This window comes from Bos grunniens, chromosome 13 (genome assembly GCF_055505025.1).
Source record: "Bos grunniens cultivar Pamir isolate PY7600 chromosome 13, Bosgru_T2T1.0, whole genome shotgun sequence".
Classification (NCBI taxonomy): domain Eukaryota; kingdom Metazoa; phylum Chordata; class Mammalia; order Artiodactyla; family Bovidae; genus Bos; species Bos grunniens.
The window spans coordinates 3,137,207-3,150,434 of NC_141177.1; the positions used below are offsets into that span (position 1 = coordinate 3,137,207).

The 13,228-nt window shown below is 41.8% G+C and overlaps 1 long non-coding RNA gene across 6 annotated transcripts in view; it reads right to left on the reverse strand.

Moving 5' to 3' along the window:
• The window catches only part of LOC147359972 (uncharacterized), a 515,690-nt gene that overhangs the window by 174,916 nt on the left and 327,546 nt on the right, over window positions 1-13,228 (reverse strand). For 5 of the 6 annotated variants that reach the window (XR_015138843.1, XR_015138844.1, XR_015138847.1 and 2 more), the window contains one exon: window positions 12,786-12,977. The exons of the other annotated variant lie outside the window; for it this stretch is intronic. This is a non-coding gene — a long non-coding RNA (uncharacterized LOC147359972). The remainder of the gene's footprint in view (window positions 1-12,785; window positions 12,978-13,228) is intronic. 6 annotated transcript variants of the gene reach the window in all.

Sequence of the window (13,228 nt, forward strand, 5' to 3'; positions counted from 1 at the left end):
CAAGTAATCCAAAACTCTTTACTATTAAAAAGAAAACCTAATTTGTACTATTTTCCAAAGAAAGTATAGTTTGCTTTGTAATTTTAAACAGTAGAATAAAACAGCACAACAACCACTTAAGGGACACAGCTTAGCTTATTTTTTTCATCATATATGTACTGAACACCTAATGTGCACGATCCTTTCTGTGTTTAGGAGATAGCAATGGACTTAGTAAATTATATTGCTGGCCCCATGAATCTCAGATTCTAATGGAGAGAGACACACACACAAACCTGGAAAATAAATAAATGCATGCAAAAACTTCAAGCATTACATCCTCTTAAAGCAGAGGCTGGCAAACTGCGGCCCACAAGTTGTTCCTCTAACTAAAGTCTTATGAAAGTCACTCATGTCTGACTCTTTGTGACCCCATGGGCTATACAGTCCATGGAATTCTCCAGGCCAGAATACTGGAGTGGGTAACCTATCCCTTCTCCAGGGGATCTTCCCAACCCAGGAATCGAACTGGGGTCTCCTGCATTGCAGGTGAATTCTCTACCAACTGAGCTATCAGGGAAGCCCTAGCACACTGTTGACACATTATCTATGTGTCAACTTAAAAGTGCACAACATGGTTTATGAATTTAAGTTTTATTGAGGGTCTTATTGAGGACAAAGTCTGGGAGACAGCTCGAGGAATTGCTCCAAAGAGGAAGGGAGGATCCAGTATATATATTTGTGTGTGTGTGTGTGTGTGTGTGTGTGTGTATGAATTGTTTGGCTAAGAAGTGCATGAAGTCAAGCAAGCATCTTGGTAAAATATTAATGCTAATCACAAAGAACATATCTCAGCCTTTTTTATGTATGGAAGATGTACGAATCTGGGGCCCTAGAGATTCCTCCTGCAATAGGCATCTAATTATCTAGGCCCCTTTATCTAGAGTAGCGCATCCTGAATCCCCAGGGCATGCTGTTGGTCAGAGAACTGCAGGGTGGGAGTAGACTTAACCTTGTACAACTGGTTGGTGAGCCTTGTTCATTTCTGTTCACATGCGACTGCTTTTGAGCTGCAGTGGCGTGTTAGGTAATTGGGACACACGTTGTATGGTCCATAAAGTCTAAAGTATTTGCTGTCTGAGCCTTTACAGAAGAAGTCTGCTGGCCCTATGAAGAGTCAAAGCGGGTGACAGATGACACGTGCCTGTGATGGGGAGTTGAGTATAAGATCTGGGGAGGACTCAACTAAAGCAGTGACATTTGAGTTGAGATCTGAGTAGCGAAAAAAAGCCAGCCATGGGAACCAAAGTGTTTTAGACAAAACAGTATGGCGATTCTGGTTGGTTTGTCTTGCTTTACTTTAGTAAAGTATTGCCTTAAAAGTGATGGACAGGTTACTGGACTATGACAGTAAGAAAACCTCAAATGTCAAAAGAAAAACACATAAACTTTCAGCTTATTCTTTGTGCAGGGTGAGAAAAGCATTTGCAAGGTTTCTCTGCATTCTCATTCAAAACAGGAAATATGCCCCATCTAGGTTAATAACAAAGAAGGAGAGCATGTGTGCATTCCTAGATGATCAGGTTAAAGCTAAACCCTTACGTTCAGTGGGAATCTTTCTCCTCACTTTCCTTCATCTCCAGTTATTTTTTTCACCTTCATGCCTTTGCACTGACAAAGCATTTCTACTCAGAATATTGCAGAGTACATCTTTTTCCAGAAAAGGCATTGCACTACCATTTGGGGAGAAGCAGAAGGATCAAGATCCGTGCAGGTGAATAAGATAATGGGGAAATTCAGAGCAGGTATGGGAAAGCTCTTCTTTACCTCCACCTACATTGTAGGCGTCACTGCCGTTGCAGAGGTGGATACGCTGCCGGCCAAAGAGTATTGCTTTTCTTCTGTAATGTTCTGCGTCTCCAGGTGGGCCGCTTCTCAGTGAAGGTTAACAATTCACCTTTTGTGCAGTATCTTACACCAAAATCCCTGTAACTTCCACTTCTAATACAGTATTTGAAACCATTTCAGGTGGAAATCCACCCTTCACAAGTATGTCCTTGCCTCTGTTAGAAACCCCATGCTCTAATTTCAGATATTTTCATGATACTTATGGTGGTCTTGGTTGGATAAATTAAATCCGCTTTTCTCCTGATTGCCTTGCTGGCCCTCTTTGTAACTTCACTTTGTATTCCTTTCTGTTCAATACTTTTCAAAGTACTGAGAGTTTAAAGAGGTACAATAAATCCCAGATCAGTTTTTAATGACCACGGTAAGCCTGCTTGTAATATGTCAGTAAGCTGAACCTAAAAGCCAATGGGGAATAGGCCATGTCTGCCTTAGTAATTGCCTCCACAGAAAGATTTATAATGTCATTATCTGAATCTACAAGAAATAACTCACAGAGCTGAAATACCCTAAAAAAATATTACAATTCTCTTAAAATCTAGTCATTCATAAATGCTAAATCATAAAACTTTTTTCAAGATGTTTTATGTTAAAAGTAAAACCCAGTAAAAATATAAATGCTCGTTTCTTAATCAGATTCCTCATTCTTTATGTATCTGTTTGTAGCTTTGCAGTTTTCCGGGGCATATTTACAAACCTAACATTCAGCTGCCAGAATCCCCAACCAGTGTGAGAAACCGTGGTGTCTGAAGAGGCATTTCTTGTCAGCTTTTTATCTCTGTGTGATAGCAGGGAGTAAGGAGGAAGAGGGTTAGTTAGGATGGCAATAAAATTAATTTCAGCAATAAAAGTCACCTTTTCCCCCTAATTTCTCCCTGAAAAAAAAAAAAAAAAAGTGCACTCAACTTCCTGCCAAATGCACTGCAGAGCTGTTTTAAGCCATTTCTGAAGCTTTCCTTTCCCCTCAGCATTTCCAAATCAAGAGAAGATCAGTCACTTCTTTCAAAAAGCAGGAAACATCCTCCCCAATTTGTCCAGAGTTTAATAAAATCCCGGTATCGCCATGTTTCCTCGTCCCCCCATGCCATAAAGCAGAGCAACATTTACACTAATTTCTGCAGGGCAAAAATGTTCTTTGGAGTAGAAAATCCATTGCAGTTTAAAAAGGACACTTGAGATGTTTTTCATGATTTGTAAAATCACATTTTCTCCTTTTTAAATACAGTAATTTGGTTGCAAACGTGAACATGGAATTAAAGCTCTTTTCAGGATTTTCCCCCTTCTGGCAGCCTACTCAAGACTGGTGTTTTATCCAAATTCTTTTAATGTCTAGAATTGCAGCTAAGTCTTTGCATGGGGAAAAGGAGGGAAGAGGGGGATTTAAAAGCCCCTGGGATAGAAAACGAATCTCGTGGTTTTTGTTTGCCATTCCCATCGCACCTCATGAATCAACCATCATCACTCCATTCCTTGATTATTATTTTCCACTTTGGCATTTCTATAAATAGTAACTCTCAAGAATCTCGAGCTATTTTGATTCAACATATCCAAAAACTGAACCAGCCTTCCTCCCAGCAAAGTGCTGATCTCAGTGAATGATTCATTTTCAAAGAACCATAAGCCCAGGCTAAAAGGCAAAACACCATGTCTCCCCTTCTCTTACCAGCCACATCCAGATAATCACCAAGAAAAATTCTACTTCTAAATGTGAATATTTTCTCCATCACTCCCACCACTACCACCTTAGCAATTTCCTACCTGGACTGTTCTACCTACCTGCTAACTGATTAGCCCATATCCCTTTCTACCCAAAGCTATACGAGAGCCAATGAGATTTCTGAAAAAGCCAAACCTGACCACAAGCCCCTCCAGTGACTTTCTGATACTGCTTGGATAAAATTCAAAGTCCCTTCCATGGCTGTCTTTGAATACGATCCCTGACGGACCTGGACTCCACGATATTCTGCTCTCCACCCTCAGCCCATTTCTGCCATCCTGGCCGCCTTCTGGTTCCTGGAGCGCATCCATGTTCTTATCTCACTGCCCCTACAAATGCTAACCCTTCTACTTGGAACAGTCTTCTCTCCCCCTCCCTCCGTGCCTTATTCAACTCTTTCCTGTAATGTGGTCTCAGAAGAACCTTCCGCGACCCCAGGGTCTTGGAACGCTTCCCTTGTGATACGCCGTCTTCACCTCTCCTCTAATGTCCTTTCACCACATCTGACATCACTTGCTAAGCCTGGGTACCCTCATCTGTAAGCACCATCGTGGTAGGGAATTCAGCCCTACATCCTCAGCCACCAGCAGAGGACCTCCGCGAATATTTGATAAATGAACCAATACTATAACAGTTCCATAACTCAGCTTTCTATGTCAATCTCTACCCCATTCATCCATCCCCTCAACAAACATTTATTGAAACTTACATATGTTGAGCACCATACTAAATATTCAAGTGAACTCATGACAAGCTAGGAGTAAATAAGACAGAGTTGCTAGTGGGGCAGCAAAAAAATGCACAGATTGCGTGCGCATAATGTAATTTTAGATAGCGGTAAGAGCTAAGAAGAAATACACCATAACCATACCACAATACCTCAAGGAGGTAGAATGTGAACTGATAAATATATGCCAAGAAGGAACTGATTATTGAAAGATCTGGATTAAAGCTAAGTTCCAGCCATAGTTTAGCAAGTAGAGGGTTCCTCTGGTAGAAACAAGGTATGTGCACTCAAGAAAGACAGGGGGGCTGGGGCATCGTGATGTGGGAGCATGGGGCCCACAGAAGCTGCAGCACTGAAGGGGGGTTTATTTCAGTGTGATGGGGAACCACCTGATGGTTTTAAGCGGGGGAACAATATGATCATATTTTTATTTAAAAGAACACATCTGTTTGCCTCTTGGACAATGGATTAGATGGGGCCCGTGAGTAGTTAGGCCAAGGTAGTTAGGAAGTTGTTTTAATTTGGATGTAAGCTTTGATGACTCCCCAGTGCTTATGAAATAAAACTCAGACCCCATCACATGACATGTAAGGTCTAAATTCTGGCCTCTGTTACCCCATTAGGCTTGCTTCTATATACTCCTCAGTGGGCCCTTACTTTACCTGGGAGGCATATGGCACCTGGAACCCACCCAACATGTTTTCTCTCCAGCCTTTATGTACATGATTTCTGCTTTTTCTAATCTTCCTGAGAATGTGTTCCCTTCTACAAATTCTGTCTTCTCCATGAAGACTTCAGAACACGCCAGACCACAGAAGACTTCCTTCCTCCCGAACAACGGGCTGTCTTGCCACCGTTTGCATTATTGCTTTGTGCTATCATTTGCCTCTCATTTAGTTATTTCATCTTCCATGTGTGTGCATATGTCTCATTGCCCCAACTACAGTGTGAAACCCCTGAGGGCACAGACTTTCCTTATGTTTCTGTGGATTCCCCACAGTGCCTGGCACCACGCCATTCCTGCAGCATGGCACTCTATATGTTGATCTGCTGCGGAGGCAGCGTTAAATGCACTTGTCAGAACTGAGAGAAACATCAACTTGCCTCATGACTAGGTAAGTAAAGGAGTTGAAAGGAGACTTTTTTTTAAGACTCTGTTTTTTAATAGCTTCTTTCCTGGAAGCCTCTTTTCTATAAAACCCACCAAGCTTTGAGTAGAATCAGATATGGAATGTGAACTAAGCTTGATACGCTGTTGATCATTAGCTCCAAAAGTCTAATCTGGCTTGAGATCAGAGATTTAGAAATAAGCCCCTCCGAAGGAGGAACTCAAAGAAGCCCAGTAAGGAAAGGTTGCACGCTTGGCTTGGCCCTGGATAAATTAGATGCTCACACAATGTGAGGTTTGAAGGTGGATTGTGGATAATAGGATTGAAGCCAGAGAGAGGTAAACCCAGGTGAAAAGAAAAAGACATCAACAAAGACGATCGCATTGCAGAGACCATAGCGCTGCACATGAGACCGTCTACAGAACCATCTGTCAGAACCAGGATTCATGAACTCACAGAAAGGGAAAAGACCTCTAATCTACGGTAAGAGGAACGTGGTTCTGGTGGCTACTGGAAAAATGCTGCTTTTTTTTTTTCCTAAGAGAAAGAAAGAAGTAATTCAGGAAGGATGGATGGAGAAAGGCACAAATTGTTCCCCTGGGATTGAAGAGAAGTTAGAACACCTCTGACATCTCCTCAATCTGGACACTCAGAAGACTCTATTAATTGTGCAAGCTCTGCATGCTAAGTCACTTCAGTTGTGTCCCTGTGGATCCTATGGTCTGTAGCCCCCCAGGCTCCTCTGTCCACAGAATTCTCCAGGCAAGAATACTGGAGTGGGTTGCCACGCCCTCTTCCAGGGGACCCTCCCCACCCAGGGATCAAGCCTGCATCGCTACCTGCACTGGCAGGCAGGTTCTTTGCCACCAGTGCCACCTGCCAGGCATTACTGACGTCTGGGGCCAGGTAATCCTGGGTCATGGTGGGTGTCCTGTGCACTGGTGGCCGCTTAGCAGCACCCCTGGCCTCTGCCCACTGGATGCCAGAAACATCTCCACAACCCAGTTGCAGCCAAAACTGTCTCCAGATGTTACTAAGTGTCTCCTGGCAGTGAAAGTGAAAGTTGCTCAGTCGTGTCCAGCTCTTAGCGACCCCAGGGACTATACAGTCCATGGAATTCTCCAGGCCGGAATACTGCAGTGGGTAGCCTTTCCTTTCTCCAGGGGATCTTCCCAACCCAGGAATTGAACCAGGGCCTCTTGCATTGCAGGATTCTTTACCAACTGAGCTATCAGGGAAGTCTCACGGCAGGAGGTGGGGCAAATTCACAATCAGTTGAAAACCTCTGGGCTACAGTCAGAGAGACTTGGGTTTAAAGTTCATCTTTTCCATTTGCTCATCTGTAAAATAAGGATACATATTTTACACACACACCAGCCATCACTAATGTTGCAGTTTTTATTTATTGACCATGGTCTGGCAGATAAGTCCACACTCTGAGTATTAGCTTTAACTCTTTTAAACAAAGAAAAGGCAATTTTCCCCGTGCGATATTATTTCCCATCCCTGCTGATGAGAAATGATGTGTCTCTCACCAGGTGAGCTCAAGATCTCTCCTGCATCCTCTTAACCTGAGACTACAAGTAACTCGGGTGTTGAGGAAATCTTCTAATGTTGGCCTTTAAAAAAATACACTCATTTTTTTTTCTCATCTTCAAGTCAATTTCGAAATGAAACCCTAGACAAATGTCATGCATACCAATTATCCAATTGTGAAACTGATCTTCACTTAAAACATCCATGTTTTGGACATAAATAGTCATGAAGTGGTTAAGTTTCCAGCATGATTGTGAGGCTGATTGCTGAGTGCCAGATACCACAGGCTAAAGAGGTTTTATCCTGAAAAATTACTTCAGTGAAGGGCAAATCACTTTGAATAAGTTAAAATAAACTATGTCTTCAATGATGGCCTTAAGTAATCTTCAACTTGTGTGCTAAAATTAGTGATATTGTGGAGAATTAGAAATGGGGAATGAGTAAAGCCCAGAAAAAAAATTATTTTAGTTCTTCCATATTGATTTTTTGTATTGTTTTGAAACTCAGAAGAGATATGCATAAAAGAATATGAATGGGTCTTATAATATTTTGAATTGTAAGAAATACATATTTGGTCATTCAGATGAGCAAATATATATGTCTCATATATTTGGACTTCATCCACAATTCCTGCCTCACAGCTCCCAAAACCATTGGAATTTCCTGATGAGAATGACAAAGATATCTTGGGCTTCCCAGTGGCTCAGCAGTAAAGAATCTGCCTGCAACGCAGGAGACGTGGGTTCAATCCCTGGGTCAGGAAGATCCCCTGAAGGAGGGCATGGAAGGATGGAGGAAGGAACAAATCTGATGATTAGAAGACTGTTACTTTCTGTCCTACTCCCTGATTTCCAAAGAGTTGGGGTGGGGGATTGAGCTGAATCAGTCATCAGTGGTAAATGATTAAAGTCTCCATGAAAACCCAAAAGGACAGCTCTTTTGTCCTTCTTCAAGAAGATGAAGAAGGCTGGAGAACCAGAATGCTTCCAATACCACCATGCCAGGCCTCATGCTCCCGGAGGACAGAAGCTCCTTTGTTCAGGACCTCACCAGATGTATCTCTTCATCTGATCTTTGGTTCTAACCAGTTAATATAATCCAAGGAGGGGGTTGTCAGAACCTCTGATTTATAGCCAGTTGGGGCTTTCCTGGTGGCTCAGTAGTAAAGAATGAGCCTGCCAATGTTCCATCTCTGGGTTGGGAAGATCCCCTGGACGGGGAAATGGCAATCCACTCCAGTATTCTTGCCTGGAGAATCCCATGGACAGAGAGCCTGGTGGGCTACAGGCCACAGGCCACAGGGTCTCAAAAGAGATGGACATGACATAGTGACTGAACAACAACAGAAGCGCAGGTAACAGCCTGGGCTTGCAACTGCACCTGAAGCGGGTGGTGGTCTTGCAGGACTGAGCTCTTTCTTTTGGGGAATCTGATTTTCTCTCTGTGTAGACAGTATTAAAATTGAGTTTGAGGGCTTCCCTGGTGGCTCAGACAGTAAATAATCTGCTGGCAATACAGGCGACCCAGGCTCAATCCCTGGGTCAGGAGGATCCCCTGGAGAATAGAATGGCTACACATTCCAGTATTTTCACCTGGATAATCCCATGGACAGAGGAGCCTGGTCCATGAGGTTGCAAAGAATTGGACAGGACTGAGAGATTAATACTTTCACTTCTTTCAGTTTGAATTTTTTAAACACCCTGCTGGCATCCAAGAATTGCTTGCTGGTGTGGGGAAGCTTTCACACACATGCTGGTATTGGATCCAGGAACTCTTTATAGGCTTCTAAACTGTAAATAAGCTCCTTTTCTTTTATATGGGAACTTTATAGTTAAGCCTGCTAACAAACGACAAAATTGTTCAGGTAAATACTGTTTCCATGTAAAGCAATTAGATATGCAGAAATCTTAAAATGCTTACGAAAGAATGTATCTGTTCATCAAGATGGCTCTTCAAGATTGGCAAACTTTTTTGAAAGGGGCTGGATAGTAAGTATTTCAGATTTTGTGGACTGTATAGGCTCTGTTGCAACTAGTCAATTCTGCTATTGCAGCACAAAAGCTGCTTTACAAATATGTAAACAAATTAGTGTGGCTGTGTTTCAGTAAAACTTTATTTGCAAAAAGAGGCAGCAGAGTGCATTTGGCCCAAAGACCCTACTGTGCCAGTCCTGATCAAGTGCATGGCTTATACTCAGTAACAGTGGTCTACGCGATTCTATCTGATGTTGTGTGAGTACCCTCAGGTAAATGATGAACAGCACGAGAGACCCCTTATATTTTCACGCGACTGGACAGAATGGTTGAACAGGCTGCTGCTCATTTATAGGTTTTATTCCAAATAGAATTATTCCAATGTCTTTGCAGACTAAATAAGCCTAGTATGGAGCAGGACATTTAATTTAACTTTCACCTCCAAATACAAAAAGAAGTCATATTAAGAAATCCCATCACTCAATGCCGAGAGGAAGCTTCTTCAAGTCTCCAGTGCTGCCGTAATTACTGGCAAAGAACCCCTGATGAGACATCACTGAGAAATGGAAATGTATCCAAAAGCTCATAAAATCCCATCAACTGCTATTAGATATATCTCAGCAGAATGCAAGGCGGAGAGGAGAATGACAGGGCTGCTGCAGGCACCCAACTCAGAGGGAAATCCAGGAGGGACTTCAAGGGGACGATCGCAGGCGAGCCTTGGAGGCACAAGAGAGGGTCTACATTTCTCCTAGGACGTGGGTATGGAATACAGTTCATAGTCTTAATATATGGATATTAATGCAAGAGGTCAGGAGAGCAGGAAGGCAAGGAAGGTGTTACCATGAGGGGTGTAAAATGATAAAACAGATTAAACCCCTCCCTTCTGGACTTTACAGCCTAGTGAATAAAAAGGGATGATAAACAATTGTACATAAAAATAAATAAGTGTGCATGCATTGAGAAAATAAATATCAAAGAAAACAAAGGAATGCAGTAAGTAATAGTTCAATACTTGGTAGAATGGTCAAGGAAATTTCTCTAAACAGGTGATAATTAAGCCAGGAATTAAAAATTAAATTGTAGCAGTTATCAACAGTCTGACACTTATATCCTTCACTAAGTCTAGTGTAAAATTATGAGTCTTTAATTCAAAAATATTTGTAAGATTTAACTACAATCATTATTTTTTAAAAAGTAAACTCAGTAATACCCATGCATTTGGTAAACATTCACTGAGTGCCAGTATAAACAGCTTCAGCCAACTGATTGCTTAGCTACTTGAAATGGATGTGCTAAGTGTGTGAGCCGACCGAGATGAAACCATTCTTCCCAATGTCCACAGAACACAGCGTGAACACATATGCAAACAGAGCCTATCTCTTTATATTTCTATTACAAACTGTCCTAAGTTTGTTCCAGACAAACTTCTTTGCTAACATTAAAGTTATTACTGTCCATCAACAAACGATAACACAATGATGTCTTTATTTTGTGCATTTTCTAATTCCTTCTAATAGAACATAAGCTTTCAAAGGATACTGCAGCTTTATGCGTGTTTCCCCAATACATCTCCGGTATCTAGAAAAGTACTTGACACATGCTAGGCACTCAACAAATTGCTGCTGAGTGAATGAATTAATGCATGGATAAATGTGTTTGCGTTTCCCCAAATATATTTGCATTACAGACTTGTGATTTCACACTGGGTTTAGTCAATGTTTTTAATACACTGACACTTATAATCAAGACTCCAGAGTCTTACTTATGCTAACAAATGCTGATTCCTCCTAATACACAGTATTGCTTTTCCCAGCTCTGAATATTAGCTTCTCATTCAATCTCTATGACATATATTTCTGAATAAATAAATAGGGTCCCATGTGTATTAGCGTCTATTGTAAAACAGATCACTATGGTTTGATTTCATTAGGGGCTGAATACGGTATTGGAAACCTTCTAGGAAATAAAGAACCATGGCAAAGGCACACCAGTGACTGTGGGAGTGGAAACAGGGCTCGCGAGACGCATCAGTCTCCACATGGTTAACACCCCTTCCAGGGCCATGAAAAGGGGTGGTCAGAAGTGGGCAGCATGGTGAATACACTGGAGTGCGGGGCCTTTGCAAGGAGAATATTCTGGAAGAACCAATCATAGTTGAATTGGTTTAGTTATTTCAGCAACCAGAACTGTAACCCGAGTAAGATACTGCTGCCCTAGCAGAACAAAAGAACCATTAATGACACCGACTAACCCGTGTAATTCTCATTTACACCTCTTTATTACCTTCCATATCCTCTGTGTGATGCATTACACAATCCATTAATTGTTAACATACACGCAAGTCAAGAGCTTTTATTATGCGAGGTCATCAGTCAGTGATAACAGAGGTATTGATGTATTAGGCTCCTCATCAAAAGTTGAGCAACATTTCCATTCAAGATGATACATGGACCTTTAAAACGTACTCAATAATATTGAGTCTCAGTCCTCTGTTGCTTTTTCTCTGAATGTGCATTTAGAGCTTTATAACATCTATCTATCCACCCACCCATTCATTAACATTCAGCATTAATTTTCTATGCTTACAAGTAGAATTCAGCCTATCTTGTTCACTGCTATATCCTGAGGATCTAGAGCATAGTAGGAGCTCAACAAACTACTGAGATTGAAAATAAGTGAATGAGAATGTGGTGAGCAGAATTCTAAGTGGCCCTCATGATCTTCATCCCCTGGTGCCACTCCTGTGATGTCACCTTGTATGACAAAGGGATTTTGCAGATGTAATTAAGGCTAATAATCCATCAACCTTAAAAGAGGAAGATTATCGGGGGGTACCTAATGTAATCACAAGAGAGCTTGAAAAGCAGAGAATTTTCTACAGCTAAGAACAAAATGGGAAGTCAGGGAGTTTCAAAGTATAAAGAATAATCAAAGCACTTCTTTACTGACTATTTAATAGTTTTATCTCAGTATAATTGAAAGAACTGCACCAGTGGAAGGTGTACAATTTGATAACGTTGGATATACGCAAACTAGTCAAATGGCTCAGCAGTAAAGAGTCCACCTGCCAATGCAAGAGACTCAAGTTCGATTCCTGGGTCAAGGAGACCCCATGAAAAAGGAAATGGCAACCCACTCCAGTATTCTTGCCTGGTAAATACCACAGATGAAGGAGCCTGGTGGGTTACAGTCCATGAGGTCCCAAAGACTCAGACACAACTTTCTGACTGAACAACAATATGCAAACACCCATGATATCATCACCATAAACAAAGTAATATATATAACCACAAACTAGGCTTTTTCCCCAAGGCTCCACATAAGACTCCAGCTCATGTAACAGCTTAATTTTATTCTTGTGAGATGCTAACTGTGGAACCCACTTGAACCCACACCAACTTCTGACTTATAGAGCTGTGAGATAATACACAGATGCTCTTTTAAGCTACTGAATTTGTGACTATGTGTTATACATGATAGATAACTAATACAGCACCAAATAATCGATGCTTTTGAACTGTGGTGTTGGAGAAGACCTTTGAGAGTCCAGTGGACTGCAAGGAGATCAAACCAGTAAATTCTAAAGGAAATCAACCTTGAATATTCATTGGAGGGACTGATGCTGAAGCTTCAATATTTGGCTGCCTAATGCAAAGAGCCAACTCTTTGGGAAAGACTCTGATGCTGGGAAAGATTGAAGGCAGGAGGAGAAGGGGGTGACAGAGGATGAGATGGTTAGATAGCATCACTGACTCAATAGACATGAATTTGAGCAAACTTCAGGGTTGGGAAGATCCCCTGGAGAAGGAAACGGCAATCCACTCCAGTATTCTTACCTGGAGAATCCCATGGACAGAGGAGCCTGGCGGGCTACAGTCTACGGGGTCACAAAGAGTCGGACACGACTGAGCAACTTCACTTTCAGGAAGCAGCGGAGGACAGAGGAGCCTGGCGTGCTGCAGTTCATGGGGTGGCAGAGAGTCAGACATGACTCGGTGAGCAACAACAGGGGGCTTCAGGGAAGGTATCTGTAGACAGTAAATTAAAAAAAGTGACAGCAAAATGTTTTAATCTCCTGAAATTCTTACATAAAAATAAATAGAGCAACTAAGTACCAAAACTGTAGACAACATATGCCAGAAAAGCATGTAACAAAGAATCTACACGATTTCCAAATTTTAAGTGGGAAGATGAGGAGAAGATCCCCACCTCCTCAGTGGGCCAGACAGCATAGAGAAAGCATAGGAAAGACTGAGAATAAGAGAAACTCTAAGCAGAC